The 12,583-nt window shown below is 45.1% G+C and overlaps 1 protein-coding gene across 1 annotated transcript in view; it reads left to right on the plus strand.

Moving 5' to 3' along the window:
- The first annotated feature begins 277 nt into the window (after positions 1-277).
- The window catches only part of Tmem200a (transmembrane protein 200A), an 82,344-nt gene continuing 70,038 nt past the window's right edge, over positions 278-12,583 (plus strand). Inside the window, exon 1 of the mRNA XM_076927985.1 lies at positions 278-1,208. The gene's annotated coding sequence lies outside the window, so the exon portion shown is untranslated. The remainder of the gene's footprint in view (positions 1,209-12,583) is intronic.

Here is a 12,583-nt window from a genome sequence, read left to right on the forward strand (position 1 = left end):
GGTAACTTGAAGCCTTCATTGGATTTGATATCTGGAGCGAGTCTCAGATTCATCATTAGAAGTCTTAGGATGGAATTAGCCCCTGCCCCTCAAAACCTCATGCCCTCTCTAACCATTCTGCTCTACTGGACCTAACTTCCCAGGACCCTAAAGCAGCTTAACCCTCTGAGGACTCTGCTATGCACTATCTCTTGGGAGTTCAGGTCTGACTCTGTTAGCACAGCACCCGTGCAGCCGCCAGGGGGACCCCCGACCCACCCAGGCTGCATCTGATAAGAAAGCATCCGAGGGGCGTGGAACCGAGGGGCCTATGGCTCCTGCTTCCAGAAAACCGAGTCTGCTGGGGATCCCCAGTTCTTATTGGGACAGGAGGAGCAGGCATCTCCCGTTCTGTAACCCGGGTCTGGCGGTGATGAGAAGCGAGTGGGTGTGTCCGCTTCCGCCCGCTGGCCTTCAGACGAAGCAGAGCTCCTGGAAGCGGTACTTTGTTCCCGAAATGGGTTTTGTTTGCACGGCATCCCGGCGCTAGAAGTACAACTTTGCAGCCAGGGCGCCGGGCAGCTGGGTTGGTGTCGGGGTGGGGTTGGGGGGGAAGGGCAGGTCCTGCCCACAGCTCTCGGCACAGCTTGGCGGCGGGGCCGGCGGAGTTCCCACGGGTCGTGGGCGGCAGTGCGATCAGCACCGTCTGGGTCCCCGGCTGGCGACGACGCTCCGGGAAGCCCGTCCCGCCCTCGCCCCGGATCCTCCTCTTGGCGGCTTAGGGGGCTAAAATTTGTCAGGAACCAAGCCCAAAACTTTCCCTCGAGCCCCGCTTTCCTTTTGTCTTTCTTGGCGGCGGTGGAGACGCCTTAGCTGCGATCCCTTGTCCTGGCCTCGCTCACCGAGTCTCACCCGTACCCTAGAAGGACAGGGGTGCTGGGACTCCGCGCGTCTGATGGCGGCGGCCGCGTCCCCCAGATGCGCGAGTCAGGGCGCCCGCACCCCGGCCTGACTCATCCTCCCGCGGTGACCGCACCGCGTCCTCAACCGGAGCCACATGGGGATGTGAAGTGAGACCGTGGCTGCCCGCGGCTGCCCAGATTCCTCTTGACGCCCCCGACCCCGCCGGCTCCCCCGCTGGTCCCCCGAGACGCACTCCATCGCGACAACTGAGAGAGGGGAGAGCCCCGAGAGGCCACCGGAGCCCAGAGACCCGGCGCTCGGGACAGGTGAGGGGATCTCCGGGGCGCTGCGGGGCGTGCAGAGGTGTGTGGGCGAGCTCTGCAGATGTCCCCCGGGTTTCTGCAACCTCCTTCCCTCCCCTCCGCTTTACATCGCAGAGTTAGGGGAAACACTGACTCCCAAAGTTTGGGGGAATAAACCAAGTCCTCCATCAGTTCTGGACTTCTTGGTCTCCGGAGTACAAGAGAGGTGGTGCGGGGCAGCCTGTGAGCAGCTGGCTTCCGTGAGCGCCTGGCTTCCCGGAGCTACACCCTCCTTTGTCTAGGTACCAGAGTCAGCAATCTTTGTGAGGGTCTATGGCGTTAATTTATGGTAGACCAAAACGTGAACAGGGGTTCCTAGAACAGTATTTCAGTGTGGTCCTACCTACATAAGCAAAACGAAGAAGAGGGGTAATTATCTGTAGGCGTCTGTATGACTTTCTTCCCCACAGTCTGCCTTAGTAAGACTTGCTTCATTAATTGTTTTGCAATAATTGATTGTTCACGCCCACACCGTGCGTTATGAAGGCTTGGGCATACTGTTTGCTGCTTTTGTTATTTTGAAATGTGTGTGTGTGTGTGTGTGTGTGTGTGTGTCTAATCAAAACAATTCATTGTTCACCCTAGGCATCAGCGATAGCGTCAGAAGAAAAGGCACCTCCGTAGATATAATTAATAAACTAGAATCATTCCCTATTTGTTATCTGATATGCAGATATGACTGAGTTAAAGGGTTCAGTCCCTTCGTCTGGTATTTTTCAAAACTAAGTAACCCTGGCTTACCTGGTCTTTACCTCTGAAGACCTTCAGTGGCTGGCAGCAGAAACCATTATTTCAGGAATCGGTAAATGTAATTTGTATCAAACTATTTTCTTTTTTTAAGTCAAACCAAGTGTCATAGCGTTTGATGCATAGATGGTACCAGTGGGTGCTAATTCTCTTTCCTTTCTCCCTGCGCCATTCTCTGTGTGATGAAAACATGAAATGACCTTTGGTTTCTTACTTGACTGTTGGCACCGGGACATCTTACTTGGGCTGAAGAGTGGGCTACATCTTGAAACTTTTTAAGACTCACTTTATTTCCATGCTGCTGTTTGCCCACACTGAAGCATCTGCTGGTAGTTTTCTGCCTTTCAAGCAGCTCAGATGAGGAACCCCCACGCTATTCTGAAAGGAAAACAGTGCTTCCATGAAGTGGAAACTGACCCTTAAATACTTTATGCAATTTAACGTTGCGTTTTGAATTTAAATATATATATATATATATATATATATATATATATATATATATATATCGAGGTGTTAATAACTTTTCTTTAACATTTTCACTAGATACCTCATAATTATGAGATAATTTGTAACCAGGGCTATAATTGTCTTTGTATCTAGGCTGGGAAAGTCTTCAATAAGGAGAGAGCTGCTACCTAGGAAGGCTCTGAATGTTAGTTCCAGGCGATTGGCTCAGAGTGATTTAACCTGTTGCTTCCTAGGCTGGTCTAGGTGAAACAAAGTGTCCATATGACTCTTGGTATCAGAGAGAGGTGGAGTCTCAGGAGTATCCCTGCCAGAACGGTTGTTGTTCTTGTCATTTTAAGATAGTGCAATTCTTAGAGATGCTTTTGAATGTGCCACGACTTGGATTGCTACTTTAGGACTTTCATAGTTTCCAGACTTTGACAATGGCTTTGTGGATATAGACAACTTCTGACATCTGGAGCAGCAAACCTAAGCTGCTTGGTTAACCTCATTCTCACCAGGACCAATTAAGAATAAATAAAGAAATTCATAGGTTGCCTGTGGAAATAAGAACAAGCACCTGTCACCTGTTACATTTCTTAGGAAAGTGGGATTTAAAAAGGTAGTCACAGGAAGCCGAATGTCCTTACCTTGTTTATCAAACAGAATGTAGAATTTAAAAGATGAAGCAGTTTAAAAATAAAGTTTATGAAGTGTTTCTCTCCCTAAACAGGAGACAGCACAGGCAGTAGTTAGGGAGCAGAGAATATTTAGGGAAAAAAAAAAAAAAAACTTGTGTAAGAGGCATAGAAACAGATCTAAGATGAGATGAATTCTTTAAGTTTTCCAGGACTATGAGACTCGTAGTTTTATCAAGTGTATCTGCTTGTCCCTGAAGCAAAGGTGGGCTTTGTCTGCTAGTGTCTGATACACGCCCAAACACACAGAACACCAGTGAGCACTTGCTGAGATGTCCTTCAACAGTGGACACCCCCCAGGAACTAGGCTGGTGAGGAGGAGTCTGCTAAACACAGCACAGACTGTGAAGTATTCATTCAGTCAAGGCCAGTAACGGCAGAACTCAACAGGCACTGCTTTGAAGGCTGTCATCTTGTCTTAGCTACTGATTATGTAGCCTTGGATAAAGTTGGTTGGTTGGTTGGCCTTTCTGGTACCCGATGTTCTCATCTGCGGAACAATTTTTGATCGAAGACCTTTCCGGTCTCTTAAAATGCTATGTGAGGAGTTCTGCTGGCGTGAAGGATAAGGAAAAATCTGAGTGGGGGCTGTGTGTGGCTTGGGCGTGTCAGGGCTGGAGGGAGGCAGGATGTAAGATTGCAGGCTGTGGGGAAAGGATAACGCCTGACAGCTGGGAAGGCACACAATCTAGCCTGGGGCGTAAGGTCCATCTAGGTGATCCCACTTGACAGTAAAATCAAATAACAAAGACCAACTTTCGCTTGGTGCTGGGTGGTTTTTTTCCTTAGGTTTTCACAAATAATAGCAATTGATTTTCCTAACAACCTCCAGAGGTAATTAGAGCGGAAAGGTGCTGAAGGCCAGGCTGGTGCTACAAAACACGTTAGCAGAGTGTTCTCCATTGCCTCTCTGCAGCACTGATGGAGATAGAAAGAGGCTAGGCATGCCTTGGAAACCCTCAGGGAGAGGAGAGGAGGGGAGAGGAGGGGAGACGAAAGGCGAGGGAAGCTTGATGTCTGATTTTAGTGGAAGGTTGAATTTTTTTTTTTTTTGTGAAAACTGTATACATTCTAGAAGACAAAAATGTATAATTATGCAGTTGAGAACTTTTTGAGATGACTTGGGTTCTGCCCATTGGGTTGAGTCTGGTTGCTCCTGTTTCACGCTTCCTCTCCAACTTAACACCCCCTCTCCTTTTCTGAGTTAGCCCTTGACAAGACTACTCTAAGAACTCTGAGTGCCCTGTTTAAAAAAAAAAAAAAGAAAAAAGAAATGGCTACAAACTACATAGAGAGGAGGATCTCTGGGCCAAGGCATTGTTGGGAGGATATATGGGAGCAAATTGTTCTTGAGAAACTTTGTAACCAGAGGAAAAATTACAAAGACAAGCCAGGAGTGTAGCAGAGTACGAAGATGAGGAACCTTAGATGCTTTCCTGAAGTATCATGGCTACCCCTGTTCTGAACATCACGTGTGCCGAGAATGCCCAGTCCCTCTGCCTCCATTTCCCTCAGGGTTTCTGTTAGTTGGTCAAGGATGCATTTAATTATGCGTACCTGCAACTGGATTAGGCAATAAGGGACTTGCTGGCTGATGTGAAGGGAAAGTCTTTAGATCCATCTTTAGGTTGATCTACTGGAGGAACCAATTTTGCCTGGATCCTTTTCTTTCCTCGTTTTTCAGCTCCATTTTTCTCTAGGTCAAATTCATCCTGAAGTCTTTCTATGAGAAGGGAATAATCGCTGTCAATAGGTCCAAACCTGCCGGGCGGTGGTGGCGCACGCCTTTAATCCCAGTACTTGGGAGGCAGAGGCAGGCGGATTTCTAAGTTCGAGGCCAGCCTAGTCTACAGAGTGAGTTCCAGGACAGCCAGGGCTACACAGAGAAACCCTGTCTCGAAAAACAAAAAACAAAACAAAACAAAACAAAAAAAAAACCAACCAAACAAACAAACAAAAAGGTCCAAACCTAATACTGGATCCATAAGAAAGAGAGATCCTGTCCCTTTCAGGTCTCATTTATACTTCTTTTGAAGGATTCTGTGGTTGCTGGGCTTCAATGGCTACAGCATCAGTTCCTATGTATGGTAGAGCGTGCTCTATGGTAGCCTGGGATAAGATCTGTGCCCAAATCTTTCTGTGTGAGATTTTTGATAGCAGTTTGATGGGGAAAAGGAGGCTGGCTCATGATCGACAGACAGTTCTAGGAAGGGGACAGAGAAGTACAAGAAAGCCAATGACACTCCAGGTAAAACAGTGCACTTGTTACTATGTATAAGACATGTGTACTTTGCTTTTCGGCAAGTCTGGTGCCCAAAGCTATGGGAATTCTAGAAGGCAGAGCCTTCGACTAAGGGGAAGCCCAGTGGTGAAATAATGTTTTCCTGTCTAGACTTTATTAAAAGGAATGTGATTTCCAGAGTATTACTGAATGAGGAGCCATCATTTGTATATTTGAAGCCATGCACTTTAAACAAATATCTGCATGCCTTGTTTCCCACACATGGATTTCATTTTTCAGAAATCCATTCAAACATACTGAGATTAGAAGAAACTGACTTCGGAAACTGTAGGGCCAGTGAAGTTTGAGCCAAGAAGTGAGAACAATTACTTACACGACATTATGATGTTTCCTAAAAATGGACAGGGACAAGCGGTAGACGCGGGTTCTAAGTTAGAATCTGGATGTGAGCAGAGCTGCAGAAGTCAGAGTTTATATGTCAGGATGAAAGCATTGCTGCACTCCTAGACATGTTTACGAAAATTAATGACTGAAAGGCTCACACATGGACAGCGGGTGGTACATGGTCAGGGAGAGGTTAACTCCAACTGACTTTCATAAAAATAAGGCTTGTGGTCATCAGGTGTTCTAGGTGTGTGTGTGTGTGTGTGTGTGTGTGTGTGTGTGTGTGTACATGGTGTTAGTGTATAGAGGTCAGTGGTGGGCATGGCCATTGGGCTTTCTTCCTCAGTTATCTTCCCCAGCTTAATTAATAGTTTAGACAGAGTGTCTCACAGAATCTGGATTTTACCCATAACCTAGACTTGCCGGCCTGAGAGTTTCAAGAATCTGCCTGTCTCTGCTCCCTCTCCTGACCCCAAAATTAGAGTACAGATCCATACTGCTGCACCCAGCTTTGCACAGGGGTGCTGGAGTTCCAAACTCTAGTCCCTATAAATGCACAAGCAAATGCTTTACAAAGGAATCCATCTCTCTCGCTTCTAAACTGAGGTCTGTTGGTCAGCTCTTACTATGACGGGTCCCACGGGCATGCTGTAAGACATTATATTATTCAACCTTCTCAAGGGCTTTCTAATATGATAAAACCCAGAAGTTCGAGGAGATAAATAAGTTAGGATTTGGGGAGCAGTAAGTGGTAAAGCTGGGATTCCAACTCTCAGCCCAATCACCATAGCCCGTGCGGTAACCAAGGTGTAATATCATTTCTCAAAGCCAATGTCAGAATGCATTGTATCAGACCAAACTTTCTAATATGCAATCTGAGTGCCAGGCAACAGTGTCATTCATAGAGCACATAGCAGAGATTACCCATGCAAAGCTGCCAAGCATGCATGCTCACAGACATGTCAGACAAGGTGCCAAGGTGAGGCTCCAGCAAAGGGTTCACATGCATAGATTCGTGGTATGGGACTTGGCATAATAGCAAGAGCCAGGGATGGAGACCAGACAGGAAAGATGAATAGGTGGGCAGATCAATAGAACAGCTACAGTTTGATTGTTGATCTGAAAACAGGAATTTGACCATATGGCTCCACTTTAAACATCTTCCTGAGGTAAATCAATAGAATATGGGATGGACTTGTCCTCAGAGGGAGCGGGGATTCTATTAGTAGTCAGGCACTCTGTACAAAGAGGAGCTCATATTTGCAGTGTATTTGCCAGGTGATTTATATAAGATCTCACTACGTCTTCATTATAGTCCTGGAAGATAAGTATAGTATACATCCCCCTTTGAGCTAAGGAAGGAGGCTCAGTGAGGTTAATATTGTTTGCCTGAACTCCTGGAGCCAGGCAAGACTATGTAGGAGCTGGCAAAGAATCCTAGAACTGTCAGAATCTGGACTTCATCCTGGATTTTCAGGGAGTCACCCTGGTCCTAGCAGGGCAAGGTCAACTTCAAGTCTGAGTGAGAAGGAGGGAGCACGGCAGGCATCTGGTTATGAAAGAAGACAGTGAGCTGACTTTTAAGGCATGATCAGAGGAGATCGCGGAAAGAGTTGTCCAGCGGGACTACGCTTGGCTTTGTCAAAATACGATTACCTAGTAGGGCCTTCCCTCCAGTACAGAGTCCCTATCACTAGGCAGAGCCAATACACTAGCAAGTCAGACACTTGAAAGGTTATTTTAGTGACGGCTTTCAATTACAGGGAAGGAAACCTCTACCAATGGCTGTGGCCTGAAGTTACCTTCACACACATGTCTTGCTCAGAAAGATGGAAAGTAAGAAATAGGCAACACAGAGGAGAGAGAGAGACGAGAGAGACAGAGACAGAGAGAGACAGAGACAGAGAGACAGAGGAGAGATGGACCAAAGGCAGATTAAGTGTAATCTGCCTTTAGAGATAGGGAGTATTCTAGTGATACAGTATCATCTAAGGTGCTGCTTGAAATGCTATTCTTTGAATATGAATGATATAGTGCCATTCTGTAGCAAAAGAAAGTTAGTATCAGTATAGATATATATATATGTCTAGATGGGTGTGCTATTCTCTCTCTCTCTCTCTCTCTCTCTCTCTCTCTCTCTCTCTCTCTCTCTTTTTCTGTGTATGTGTGTAACTGTGTGTAAGAAGAGTACTGAGATATATTACTCTTATTTGTGAAAGTCTCATAGTCTGTTTCAGAAAGTAAGGCTCAAGGGATTTTTCAGAGTAAAGGAGAGCACAGAGCTAGTTAGTGTTCTGAAATGCAGCCGCAACTGCAGAGCGTAAACGATGTGGTGACAGAAAAGGATGGGACATCAGAAATGCAGGTCATCCACCAGAGGCTTCCAGCAGAAGGGAAACGCCTGCACTGACACTGAGTATGAGCAGAGAAGAGAAAAGATCAGCAGAAGAGGAACAAAGACATTCGGTGCCCTCCAGCCAGAAATCACTGGGAACTTCCCTGGGGTTCAACAAATTATTCACTGCTCATTAAACAAAGAGAGAATGTACATGAGGGAATGGAGGTGTCTCAATTCGAGAGAGCAGGACATTACTAATACGATTTTGGCTGATGTCCAGTGACTGGGGACTGGAGATTGCAGTGGGGTGATACTATGCCTCTGTATCATCATAAAGCTGATGTAGAAGGAGGCAGGGCTAGAGAAGGGAACCCTGTAGTTGATAGAGTGGTTTGTGCTTGGAGAGATGGCTCAGTCAGTAAAGTGCGATTCACAAGCATAAGGACTTTAGTTTGTATCTCCAACATTCACGTAAAAAGGCATGTCTGAGAGATTGTTCCTGCAGTCTCAGCCCAAAGACAGAAGGATCCCCAAGGATTGCTGTGGCCAACCAGTGGGACCCAATTGATGAGTCCTGGGTTTGTGAGAGACCCTGTTTCAAAAAATAGGTGGAAGACAATTGAGGAAAATTGACAGTTGCCATCAACCTCTGGCCTAGACACAGACACTCAGACAGATACACAGACACACAGATACACACAAAGTAACAATCACCCAATGCAGCCAGATCAGATTCCGGGGATATTTTGTCATTATTTGGGTGAGATTTGTTTTTCTGCCATAGAATGAAGAGCTCCTTGAGGTAAGGGATTGAGTCTCATAACTTAGTAAAAGAGCTACGTATAAATAAACAATTGCAACACATTGAACCAAAGCTGCAAGTGAGAATATAGAAACTTTATAAAACCAAGATAATATAAGCTTTTTTTTTGAAGAGTGAACTAATTCCAGAGGTGCTGAGAAGAAAATATTTTCTTTTTAAAAATCAGCATCTTTAGGCTGAGATGTGGAGTGAATTAAAAAGTCCTTAGTATTCTATCTAGCAGATGTTCATGTCAGAGAAACACATTTTGCCTTTCTTGGTGATGGGAGTCAGATGGGCCTGGAAAACATATACATGTGCACACATTTGTAACTCAATGATTACATAGTACTTCTGCAGAATTATTTTCACTTCTAATTGCAAAGCAAACCATACTCTTAATTAAAACTTTGGAAAATACATTGAGAATTAAAAATCCTGGGAGAAATCTCATAATCTGATGACCCAAAGGCACCCATAACATTTGGTATTTTCTTCTCCTCATTTTTAATGAGTTTCTCTTTTTTCCATACTTAATATTACAACTTGTTCTGTTTGCTTGACCTTATGTGTTAAATACTTTCCAAATTCTAGGCAACTTTAATAATGTCTGTGTAATACTGGGTTACATGGTATGTCATAGTTTAGTACCCTTACAATTGGACCTCAAGGCTGTTTCCAAACATTCAATATTATGCATAGTACTTTGATGAAACCTTTGTTCAAACAAGAGATTTTTTTTTTTTTTTTTTTTTTTTTTTTTTTTTTTTTGAGATAGGGTCTAAACTGCATAGCCCTGGCTGGCCTGTAACTCACTATGTGGACAAGATGTCTACCTGCCTCTGCCCTCAAGTTCTGGAATTGAAGGTGTGTGTCATCAGACCTGGCTATTTCTTTAGTTTTAAAGAAATGTTATACATTAATTTGCATTCCATTAGATGTTAGAGAGAGAGAGAGAGAGAGAGAGAGAGAGAGAGAGAGAGAGAGAGAGTGTGTGTGTGTGTGTACATGCATGCAAGTGCAGGTACACGAATACCATGATGTTCATGTGGAGCCAGTTCCCTCTTGCCACCTTATGACAGTCAAGGATCAAACTCAGGCCCTCAAGCTTAAGCACAAGTCACTGAGCCACCTTGTTGGCACACATACAAACATGCAGGTGCACAGCCACGCAATTAATAAATCTGAGAGATGTTTAAGCTGATTATTTTTAAAATACGCAGAGGGATAGTTTCAAAGTTTCAAAAAGGCTATACATTTATAAGACTTTTCATATTTAATACTTAGCAGGTTATCACAGAAAGTGAGGTTGTAATTGATGTAGCAAGGATGAGCTTTTCATCATGTCCTCCCTGCATTGATTTCTTTATTTGAGTTACACACACACACACACACACACACACACACACACACACATTCGCCTGCTTGTATGTTTGTGCACCACATGTATATAGTGCCTGAGGAGGACAGAAGAGGGCATGGAATCAGATCCCCTGGAACTGGAGTTACAGACAGTTGTGAGCCACCATGTGGGTACCAGACACTGAACCTGAGTCCTCTGAAAGAGCAACAAGTACTCATAACCATTGAGCCATTTCTCCAGCCACTTGCTTGTTGTTTTTAGCAAAAAAAGATTACCAAATATACTCTTCTAGAACATAGATTAATAAAATACTAGAATGAGGTACACACTGTCCTAAAAATGTTACAAGTGTTTTTGATCAGGAAGATGGGGACCCATTACTGAAAGAAAACTAGGGGGAAGCATGAATTTTTGAAAATGAATAATGTCACCTTCTTTGTGATAAAGGTGATGGAGTATAAGCCACTTCCCAGGACCTGCCGTCTGTAGACTTGATGGTGTGTCCAGGGCAATGGGTTGTTCTCACCATGCATTTTATGTTACCTTCCCCTCTATTTATGTGATAAAACACCCAGACTAAAGGCAACTTAGAGAAAGGGTTTATTAGAGAAAGAAAGGGTTTATTTCCACTTACAGGTACATACAGTCCATCATTGAGGGACGTTAGGGTAGGAACACAAGCAGGAACTTGGAACCAAACCTGTTTTCTATTTTCCACAGCATCACCTCTGACAAACAAACTCACACCCCAAAAGGCACATCAGAAACCATCATAAATGCTGCTTGCTAACTGGTTTGCCTGGGCTTGTGCTTAGCTAGCTTTCTTATGTAGCCCAGGACCACCTGCCTAGGGAATGATGGTGCCCACAGTGAGCTTGGCCCTTCTACTCCAATCACCAATCAAAGTAACCCACCCACCCCCAGAAGACATGCCTAATGACCAGTCTGATCTAGATAATTCATCAATTAAAGAGATCCTCTCAGAAGACTCTAGGCTGTGTCAAGTTGACAGAGTTAAAGCTAATTAGGAGACCCTGCATTATGCTCAGGACCACCCAGAGTTTCATAAAGCTGTGACCAAGAATGGGCAAGCCTGAATTCTTTATTCTTGACTGAATGCTCTGCAAATGGCTGGGGGCAAGATTGTCCTCAGAAGCAGGGTATAAAAACACCCAAGATTTCCTTGATGACTGTCTATTTCTACTTGCTGATTCCCTGCCCCCCCCCCCCCAGAAAAAGCAAACAATGAATCTGAGTTTAAAAGGTACTGATTTGCTGCCCATGCCCTGGACCACCCACTGCCAGACCCCACTTGCCCTTGGGGGTTGGAAGTGAGGTGGTGCAGAATCAATGGCACAGACTCCAGAAGCAGATGAGAATACAGCAGCAAGCCCATCTGAACACTGCTACAAGCTCCTTTAATACCCTCCATCAGGGCCCATTGGAAGAAAGCATCTCTTCCAAACAGCAGTTCTCAATTGGCTGTCATTGTCTGTATCAGCAATCCTTGATCTCTCAGTCAGTCTTCAATTAGGTCCTCCTGCAGGAGTTGCCTTTGCAGCTGCACTCCAGATACATTTACATAGACATGGCTACTTCTGTTCCTCCTGCATCACCACCCGTTTGTTTTTAGATTTTGACAGCCTAGTGGGAGTCAAGATGCCATTGCCTTGATTTTGTTGATCCTACTTCAGAGAAGTCCCAGTATACTGAACTGTGTCTGTCTTAGGTTGTCCTGTCCTCCAGGATCTTACCTATCATTGACTACCAGCCCTCAAAAAGACACCACTCCGGAGGCATGTCATACAAGGGGGAGGTCAGGAATAGCCTACGTGGTGTCTCACAGGTCGCTGCCATTCAGGCTTTGACCATTTCCTTAGTTGGGGGCCACAATAAGCATTTTTAAAAGCCATCAGCATCTGGAGCCTTATTTATGGAGTACTGCCTGGAGATATGCTATATATACCAATCATAATAGGTCTGGAGGTGCATGGCTCATTGCTTCAGTACTTGCTCAAAATAAAGAGAATCTGGGCTAGACTCATTGGTACCTTCTCTGTTTAGTGCCAAGTCTGACAGAGGAGTAGGAATACAGGGCCTAGTTGCTGCATCAGGGCCAAGATTAACAGGAAAAGCCTCATGATATACCTGAGGAGAATGAAGCCCTGAGGGAAGAGGCAGTCCAGCATGAGGGGCAGCAAACACAAAAGTAACCACTTCAGGCATGACAATCAGAAGGCAAAGTCCCACTAAATCTCACCAGGGGTAAGCTGGGGAGGGGTACCTCTGATGGGGCAGGAGTGGAAGGGCTTGTAAGT

This window comes from Arvicanthis niloticus, chromosome 30 (assembly GCF_011762505.2).
Source record: "Arvicanthis niloticus isolate mArvNil1 chromosome 30, mArvNil1.pat.X, whole genome shotgun sequence".
NCBI classification, from domain to species: Eukaryota; Metazoa; Chordata; class Mammalia; order Rodentia; family Muridae; genus Arvicanthis; species Arvicanthis niloticus.